Source organism: Pavona decussata, unplaced genomic scaffold (genome assembly GCF_977016875.1).
Source record: "Pavona decussata unplaced genomic scaffold, jaPavDecu1.1 SCAFFOLD_543, whole genome shotgun sequence".
In the NCBI taxonomy this organism is placed as follows: Eukaryota; Metazoa; Cnidaria; class Anthozoa; order Scleractinia; family Agariciidae; genus Pavona; species Pavona decussata.
Window position 1 is genome coordinate 111,661 of NW_028145838.1, and position 10,417 is coordinate 122,077.

Sequence of the window (10,417 nt, forward strand, 5' to 3'; positions counted from 1 at the left end):
AAATCAGCCTCGCATAGATTTTTGTGTTGGTGACAATCGAAATAGCCCCATGATCAAACTAACATGAAATCACGCTAAACTGTTCAGACCCCAGGTATCTTTGAAGTTGTTTTCCACGTTATGTAGTAAAGAAAAATCAAGATAAATATAGCTATTCCATGTCTATGTTCCTTTTTTCTTTTTTAGAACTCTTTTGAGCTCACAATCAAATGGGAATTCATGAGATGGGTCTTGCATTCTTTGTGCTTTACTTGATACTCCAGATTTCTACAAATGTGGCCTCAGGCCAGCAGTGCAAACCTCCCGAGGTTTCGGTGTTTCGGTTTAAAAACGTAGCGGTTACACAATCTTTTGAATGTCAAATGCTCTGTGAGAACGAGCGTAAGTGCCAGAGCTACAACTTCTTCGTTTCGGAAAAGATTTGCAAGCTGAATAACATGACAAAGGAGGCGAGACCTATGGATTATGTTGCAGACCAAACCAGATTTTACATGGGAATGTGGCACATTAAAGGTAAGATTAGCTCTTCATCTGAACACACCTTAGCTTAAAACAAACAAAAAACGAAAAACAAACACCACCCAACGGAAAAAAGAAGTCTTCGTTGCTTTATTGCCTTGATGATGCAGGAAGCTTTTCCAGCCAGGTATGTCTGGTAGGCTCAACCTTGCTGGACAAGCTCCAGATCAGATGAAGGGTACAATATTACCGGATCCACTTAAAGACATACACAGGTCGTAGATCGCAAAGCCTTTACCTTAAGGGAGAACCCATCAGCAGATATAAACTATATACTTGCCTACCAGTGATTCCGGAAATCAGTTAGCGACACGAGAGCCATGCGAGGCGAGGAAGTAGCTTCAGACCATCTACCCTTCAGACAGTAGATCAAACTCAAGCTAAAGAGTAAGGGATATACTTTCAAATTGAGCCGGTTCAGCGATACGTATAATAGTTCCGCAGAAAACGTGCAGGGAAGGAAGAAGAAAAACAGCAATTTGTGGATTAGTGTGCAGTGTGGGGCAAAGACTGAATAAAGGAAGCACCCGATAAGAAAAGTAGAAATTCCATGATAGGAAGAATACAAAGCATACGTACAAGATACAAGGCGAAGAAGTCATAGTAAGATCAGAAATGAGAATAGGGAACGGCTTGATGATCTAATGGACGATTTTTCGAATGAAATAGGTAAGGGTAACAAGGAGACTTTATATGATATCACCAAAGACAACTGCAAAGATGAGCCCCACATCTCAGAAGATGAAATAAAGAACATTTTGAAGAAATTCTAAACAGGGGTACTCCAGTGAATATAAAACTAAATACCACAAAATCATAGTTGACGAACCAATTAATGAAGAACAAGTAGCACACAGAATCAAGACGCTCAAAAATGGGAAGTTAGGAGGCATCGATAATACGGCTCCGGAACTCCTTCTGGTAGACGTAGAAAGTTTAGTTCAAAAGCTGCAAAAAATCATCAGAACATCACGCTAAGGCAGATTTGGAGAGGTCAACTAAAAAAAAGAATAAATTAATAAAAAGTATTTGGAAGAAAGGAAAAGCTAATTGCAGACAAATGGCAAAAAGGATGCCAAGATCCCCAAGGGAAGGGATGACGACGAGGAAGCCACAATTGAGAGATCTGGTGCCAATTTCCCTCACTTTGCAGCTAGTAGCTGAATCGTGGAGGAACCAGAGAGGTGAGATCGGAGGGCAGCATATGGAATGCGTTTCTAGCTGCCACTGCAGGTCATGTATGATCTCACCCGACCCAAACCAACGATAGCACAAGTCGGATAGACCATGATACCGGGAACTCTGTACCCTACTCTTTTCGAACATTGGCGAGGAATTACAATCCTGATAGTTGAAAGCACCGGTCTCGAGAAGATACTTAATTATCAGGGGATGAATGGAGGAGTAAATAAGAAGCAAGACGAGAGTAAAGAAGGACTTCGGGAAGGGAGAAACTCCACCTATCATGAATGGTAGGCTTCACATACAATTTTCTTCATCTTACCATGCAAGAGGCTGGTCAAGGTTTTTATACCTCCCCCGATCCTATCGAGGCAGTAAATGTGTTGTAAGCGATGGTGGCCAAACCTCATCTTGGTTCAAGTTACAACGGGTGTGAAACCAGCTACAGCTGCACACTAGCTATTGAACAGAGTCAACTTGATTCTGTTGTTATACTGCTTTGTTACCCATTCTCGAGTGTAGCTTGCATAACTTGCTCTGCATATCTCTACAAGCTACGCTCTATTGTAACTCACTGTTCTACCGGGATAGTCGACTTCGCTAAGTTTTTGGGTGTCCTCGCCATCTGGGAACATGATCGGCTTGTTGATTTTGCAGTTCTCCTAAGAACTTGCCTTTTCGTGTTCTGATTCTTAGACCTATGATTATGCCTATCTTCTGATGCTTAGAGCCTGATACTAGTTTCTCCAGAATCTGATCCGGCCCCGATCTGTTAACGTGAGACGAAGGCTACATCGCCTGCAAACTCTTTTCGTCTAAAAGCTACATCGTCTCCCTCCTGGTGCCAGCTTTGGCCGTGTTTATTTTTTCACATATGGTCCAGTTACTCTATGGATGTGACAAACGGAAGATAAATGAAAGATTTAATAATAAGCTATACTCCTTCCAGTATTAGTGCTTCAGAAAAATCATGAAAAGTGATTTTGGCCACTCATTGTGTCAAACAATGAACTTATTATTAATTAGGAAAACAAGTCTCAGAGAATCAATGCTGAAGTGAAGAAAAGAAGATACAGATGACTTAACACAGCTGTGTTACTGCTCTCTCTCGTGGCAAGCTGATGTGAAAAGGACGGTAATTACCACACCCAAAATGACAAGGTGTCGAACCGAACGTTCGTAGGGAAAGAAAGGATCCGTCAGTGGGCTGAAACTGTATCCCGATAAAAAGTTTGACAGCAGCTGGTTTGCATCAAAAAATTGCATTTTAAAGGTTCAAAATTCAAAACTACGACAACCATTTCAATGGTTCACACCAGGTGAAGGTCTTAGGGTAAAGTATAGTCTTAAAGATGGAGTGTTGAGAAAATTAAACTCCTGCATAAAACATGGAAAAACAACATTTCTTTTAACATTTCATAGAAAAACAACATTATTGAACATTTCTTGAGTTCCGCGTCTATTGAATTAATGTTATTCCTTTTCAGAACTCAAATCATGCAAGGAGCTGCATGACGTATTCAAGTAAGTGTCATTATGTAAATTAACCACTACCCAGCGTCATAGTCCAAAGAATAAGGGATTATAATAGGCCATTTCCGAGTTGCTTTGAACCTCATTTTTAAAGCGAGGCTAAGTGTAAAGTCTTTATTATGAAAATTAGTTTTCATCATTTGCATTCATTCATATGAAAAGCACTCAGCCTGGATTTCATGATGAGGTTGGCAGCAACTTGGAAATGGCCTATTGAGTGGGTCGTCTTAGACAGTGTTCAACGCATTCTTTGTAATATCTGTTCTAAAAGATCTCTTCGATGTTTAACAGGTCGCGCGAGAGTCAGGTAATTACCCTTAACTTGGAATCGAAGCCAACTTCAGTTCTGTGTCATATGGGCGATTTTGGGTGCGGAGCTGGGGGCTGGACCCCAGTCATGAAGATTGACGGTAATAAGGTATTAAATTGGTACTTTTTCTCAGTCTCGTTACCTCAATTCCTTCCTTGAAAGAACAACCCCTAGAGGGTAGTTTTTGGTTAAGGCATTGTGAGCTTTGAAATAACGTAACGTTCGCAACATCACACCTAATCAAATACAATCTCAGCCTACCAGAGCAACGAATACTTTTAAAAATAGTCTTAATCTTCCTTTGCTTTTTCCTCAAGTGTATTAAGGCTTGACCTGCCTAATAATTTTACATATTTTTATTTGAAAGGGAAGCATTTGTCAAATATCCGTAAAACGTCTTAAACGTGGTAAACAATTTGTTATTGGTATACTAATGAATAGTCCAAATTTGTTATATTACAGTCTAGTCACGTGACCTGAAATTTTCTTATAACGGTTACAATCTTAAAAGTGAGGTACAGAAAGCTACGTTATATCAATCTTATTTGTCGCTTATTAGATTACTCCTTTCAAGGATTACTCCTTTATCATTCCGCCTTTTAATGATGTCGACATGTTTGCAGTAACTGTCAATTAAGGAAATAGGCTACGTGACTTGATAAAAGTCCAAATATCTTCAAAAGGTGATCGAGGAGTACCACATTAAAAGGCGGAATTATGTTTCGCATTTTCAGAAACAAGTTATGTGACGTCATCAAGCAAAGAATGTCAAATGACACCTAGGATGACTTCCGTTTGATTAAGGAAGTCAAACAGATTATTGAATGAATTTCCTTTGGTCGCGCAAGTTTTTTTTATCAAAAGAGAATCTAAGATCCTTAAAATCTTTGTTGCAGGTCTTTACCTTGAACCGGCAAATAACAATCATTATTAATGTTTGTCTTTCCTTTCTTTAGAATACCTTTTACTACAATTCCAATCTCTGGAGGAACAAAGTCGACTTCAACCTTGCCGGAAGGAAGACTGGGTTTGACTCTCACGAGACAAAATTACCGACCTACTGGAACACACCTTTCTCCAAGATCTGCCTCGGTATGAAGATCGGCCAGAATATCAGGTTCGTTGTCACCACTAAGCAGGCAAACTCTTTACATTCACTGATCGCTGACGGGCAATACCGCAGCACATCACTTGGTCGTGAGATGTGGAAGACGCTAATTTGGATCTGAAGCTTCCTTGCAGACCAACTGTAACAAGGAAGGCTTCAACGTAGTGGGTGGCGTAAATTCTCTTGCCAAGGCAGGAATTGGTATCCTTGCTAACGAACAAAACGACTGCTATTCCCCCGACTCTAGAATAGGGTTTGGTACTGCAGGCGACCCTGATGACTCCAGCACATGTGGAAATGCGGCGAACCACGGTGGCGATAACGGCAACAGGAATATAAAGGGCATGGGTTATATTCTGGTTATGTGAAAAGTAAATGACGAAGCTGAAAAGCCACGTCAATTTTCCAAACATACACACATTTTTTAAAGCATTTTTTTTATCTTAAATGTTGAGGATTTCTCTAGACCTTCGACTTCTTAAATAAAGGTTTACGCTGACCTCAACCGTACTCAAGCTTCTCTGAATTGAAGCTTCTTTCATTGAATTTTAACGCAAAAAAATACAAAAAACTAAATACTCGGGTGATTAATTATGATGACTTAAGGACGGTGCCTACTAATACCGAAGTATTTTTGCCTAGTTTATGACTATGCGGGAAAAGTATATCTCAGCAGGGGCTAGTGGAATCCAAAAAGAAAACTGGGTGTAACCATGCATTTTATAGAGATAATCAAGCAGAAATATAATTTTAAAAAGTGATAAATACAAAGCAATGTATGGCATTTTTTCCCATTTTGAAGCTCTATTATCTTTGAAAAATACATGGTTACTCCCAATTTTCTTTTTGGATACCAGCAGTATTTGCTAAGTTCTGCTGTCTTCGCATAGTTTTAAACCACACAAAAATATCCCTGTATACGTAGGAACCACCCATAGGAGACTTGAGTATCTCGAGATGCGCAGAACGTAAGCGCAGTAACAACAGTAGGCATCGTCCTTAACTAAACATATAACAGAATTATGAAGTGGTACGATATGTTTTTACAATGTTTAAGAACACTACTCTGTAAAAATCAAGCAAAGTAGGAAATGAAAATTTTTGACCCCCACTCAAATCTGGCATGCAGAAAGATCTTCAGGAGGCATGTTCCAAAATGCTCTTTATTATTCAAAATGCCCTTCCGTTTGGAAGCACTGACAAACATTGGAAACACAGCAAGAGACACCGGGTAAGCTTTCTCAGACTTTTATTTTTTGTGGGTTTTTTAAAAAAGTGGGAATATTCTTGTCTAAATTTCGATTTAATCTTAACGCCATATAAACTCTTATATCACGCTTGCATGGTTACCTGTGTCACATACACTTTGGTGATCTGTGTTTCAAGCAAAGTAAAGATTTAGATTTTAAGATAGATTTTAATTAAATTTGAAGTTTTGTTATAAGGTAGCTAAACTGCTGTTGTAGTTTCTGTAAAGCCCAGGTTGAGTGATCCTTGTAAAATGTCTAAAGAAGCAGAAAAACGTGTGTTATTCTTTGAGTCCAGCAACGAACTATGTATGTTGTATTAGTGGAACAATTAACCCAGCCAAACCTTGAAAGGGTGTGGGAAAAGCATAGAATGCCTGTTAAATTTGAGCGTTTGATAACGGTCTAGCAGGACCCTTATGTACGAACCATGGCGATTGATACCGACATTACCTGTAATGGTTATGAGACGCTTGTCTGTTTCGGCGTCTTACAAATTTTATGAAATAGAAGAAATATCCTCCCAGTTAGCACGCAACATAACATAACTTTATTATTTATATAGCGCAAAATACATGGGTATATGATCTAATGGTCTAGATAAAAGCAGTGAGGAAATTCATTTTATGAAAAACAAGACACTCCTGAGTTTTACAACAGACATGTTTCGGCAGTTGCCTCTGCCATCTTCAGTGTGAAATGAACTCGTAACAAATTACAGTGGAATATAAATGCTAAAAAAAATACAATAATAATAGAAACAATTAAGACAATAACAATAGTAATACAAAATTAAACAGAAAGTTTTAAATTAACGTGTTTGATTTGTGCGTTGAATGTAGATTTTTCCCAAACTATGTGCAACGCCTCTTTGATTTTAAGGGCAAACCGCGTGGATGCCTGATCGATGATGGCAAAATTGTCGCGGGAGCATGCAGAGCGACATGCTGGCGAAGTCTTCAGATGTTTGAAGATGTGTGAGGCCCTTTCCGTTTTCAAGTGTTCCCTTACACGTGTGTTGAAATGTCTGGTGGTCTCACCGACATAGCAAGATGTACAGCCTGCGCACGAAAATTTATAAACCACACATGATCGGAGTCCATTGGGGATAGGGTCTCTCACAGTAAAGAGGCTACCTACTTTGAAAGAGGAAAACGCTAACACTTTTTTTGTATTATTTCAATAGAAATGTGAAAGTCGACGAATGCGCTTTTGAGCGATGCTAGAAAAATAACCCATGTAGGGTAATTTGAAATAAAAGGTATTAGGCGCTTGTTCATCAGTTGATCTTACATAGTTGCCTGTTACTTACTGAGTGACACTGTGGTTAATGATTTTTTCTATTAGCTTGGAAAGATGATCTAATGCGCTTTACATTACAATGCTTATAATACTACAATGTTACAGCTTTTAAATGGTTAATAAATGGATACTAAATAAAGAATATCACATATATATATTTATATGCATACAAAAGATCTGTGTTAAAATACTACAAGTCATAAGCTAAAGGCTAATTTAAAATAATGAGTTTTCAACCGTGCCAAAAGCAGTTGCGAAAATAGACTGCAAGCAGTCCCTTTCTGGATAGTCGAGAGGTCGCGCGAAATAGCCGAGCGAGAAAAACCTGGAGCAAACGAGCGGAGGGGAGCTTGGGGAGAGGCGTGAAAGAGGGGAAAGGAAAAGAAAGGGACTGCGCTCTTAGCTGTAACAGATGCGTTTAGGGTAACTCCGCCCACAATTCGTTAAACCCATTAAAAATCCAATTTACTGAATGACAGCTAATAAATAACAACTCAACATTGTTATTCAATCACCAGAATATAGGAGCGAACAGGAAGAATCGCCGAGCTTGGGCATTGATCCAAGCTTCTCTGAAAAGCCAAAATCTCTAGAAGTTGTGGTGCATTTAAATTTTTTTTCGAGGCCCAGAGTAAAAGAAATCGACGACACAAACGCCCGAAGTGTAATTAATTCTGCCGACAAAGCTTGTTCCGCGGATGCGAAAATTACATTGTACTAGTTGACACCAATGTCTTTTAATAATTTTGGGATCTTGTCGAAGGCAACTGCTTTTAAACCAAAGTCATTTGACTGCAACTGGTCTTCGATAATACTGCAAAGCGGAACAACAACCACGATCGAAGCCGTGATGGCAAAGTTTTTCGCTATTTATTATGCAAAGCTTTGATATATAATGGATTTCCCAAAACCAGTGGGAAGAACGGCCATTACATCTTTTCCCGACAAGAGCGCTTCTACTGCTAGCTTCTGTCCCTCTTTGAGAACTAAGCCGCCGACTTGATCGCTTAAATTTACGAAGACATCGCTGCTACTCTCTTTCACGACTGAAACCATTTTCTTAGTGATCTGAAGTGTTGACATCAAACGTGTGAAGAAGTTAATTACACATCAAACTTGTTTGACAGCAGCTATTGTTTATGGACCAATCGGAATTTTCCGTTACTGGAGCGACGGGAAATTCGAACGCGTTTGTTACAGTTAGCAGCGCAGTCCCTTTCTTTTCCTTCTCTCCCCCAGTCTCTTCTCGTTTATTTCTCCTCGCTCCAGTCTCGCTGCGCTGTGAGCGCACCCTCTCGCCTGACCAGAAAGGAACTGCTTGCAGTCTATTGCGAAAAGAAAGCCTGACAAAATTTTAGGCTTGAACGAGATTCGAGCCTATGACCACTGGCTCATTATATGTTTGATTGAAATCTCGAGGTGTGAGTTCACTGTTTCGAAATGGGTAATTTTGGCAGGTACTTAAGGAGGCTGGTAGCTAAACAGTCAACTCACTTTATTGCGGACACCCTCGGGACCGCGAATTAGTGTCCTTAATAGCGAGGGTCCGTAAAAGTGGGAATTTTTTTCAGTCAAACATGTCTAATATATTTTTGCCGGAGGGTTAGCTGCTGCCCGTATTTTCGAGCCTGTGTTTGTTTGCGCTTGCGCTTGCATTTGCGTTGCGTTTGCGTTACAAGTGTGAATCAGCCCTTAGCAATGGTTAAAATTGTATCATGAAGATATCACAACAATCTGCTTTTATTTCTAATCTATACTCAAGTGGTGCACAAAGCAGCAGTAGCCAAGTTAAAAAAGTCAAAATAACACACTTCCTTTACATTAAATATTGCGGCGTACTAGACACACAACGATAATTACTGGTGCAGTTTGCAAACCTAGACTTCTTTTTGACTAAGCTTTTATCTTTTGTAATCAATTACAGCAATCAGAAATATTTTGGCCTGATTATTGAGGTATTTTTTTCTACGCACCAATCAAACGAACGCATATCAGCGACATTTCACCACACTTTTTATCACGTTACTTATAAAAGCATTATACTAAAATACTTATGCTTATCAGATCACAGGCTGACCACCCTCTGTTTGTGTGGTGTAATGACTGTTTGCAACTTGAGACTTAAAGTCATCTTTTAACCTTTATGTTGAAAAAAAGTTTCAAGGAAATGTTGATTGAGTCACGCGTGGTGTTTTTTTCCCCATTCCGAGCCGTAGAAACCCTCCTTTGGCGCGTTTAATGTTTTACAGTGTTGCCGGCTGAAGGCTGGTATACCGGCCTTCGGCCGGCAACACTGTAAAACATTAAACGCGCCAAAGGAGGATTTCTACGGCTCGGAATGGCAAAAAAAACACCACGCGTGACTCAATCAACATTTCCTTGAAACTTTTTTTCAACATAAAGGTTAAAAGACGACTTTAAATATCGCTACTCAGTAAAAATTTCAACCCATCGTGTCGCGAGAATATAAAGTCTCAAGTTGCAAACAGTCATTACACCACACAAACAGAGGGTGGTCCGCCTGTGATCAGATTAACTCAAACCTTGTTACAAAAGCAACGAATGTACATTTTAGAGTTCAGGAACTCAAGCCATGCATTAAATTTATATATAGTACATAGCATTGTGGTGCAGTCAGAGACAGCAGCCATCTTGGATCTGTCATCTTGTCTTTGCCGATTTTTAAAATATCCAAAACCTCTGGAAACCATTCGAATTTAAAAAAAAAACATGACCGTGAAAATGCCGTTTCAATGGAGAGAAAATGGCACGTAGACAATTAAATGTCATACCAAACATTTTAGGAACTGCCACAAAGTTTGGTTTTGCTTGGTTTTTTAAGGGTTTGAAATTGGTGTGGCTTCTTTCTTGACTCCCAAATAGCCCACTTTGAAAATGAGTGATGGCCTAGGTCGAGGGTAACTGCCCAAGCGATTGTGGGATTGTTTGGGGGACGATGAATGCGATGGTAATAGCTAACGTCCCCCAAACCTTCCCACAATCGATTGGGAAGCTGCTTTCGACCCAGGCTATCGCTCTCTTTCAAAGTGGGCTCATGTTTGATCTTTTTTTAACAATTTCAACTGCAACCAACTCCCTTTACTGTGGACACCCTCGGGACCGCAAGTTAGTGTCCTTAATCATGAGGAGCCGCGTAGAGGTGTTAAAACTAATTAGGTTGAGTGACGGTTGCTATGATCGAATTCCTGTTCGAAA

At 39.7% G+C, this 10,417-nt stretch overlaps 1 pseudogene; it reads left to right on the forward strand.

Annotated features, from left to right (window-relative positions):
• Positions 1-224: 224 nt before the first annotated feature.
• LOC146449948 (uncharacterized) lies at positions 225-5,020 on the forward strand (annotated as a pseudogene).
• The last annotated feature ends 5,397 nt before the right edge of the window (positions 5,021-10,417 follow it).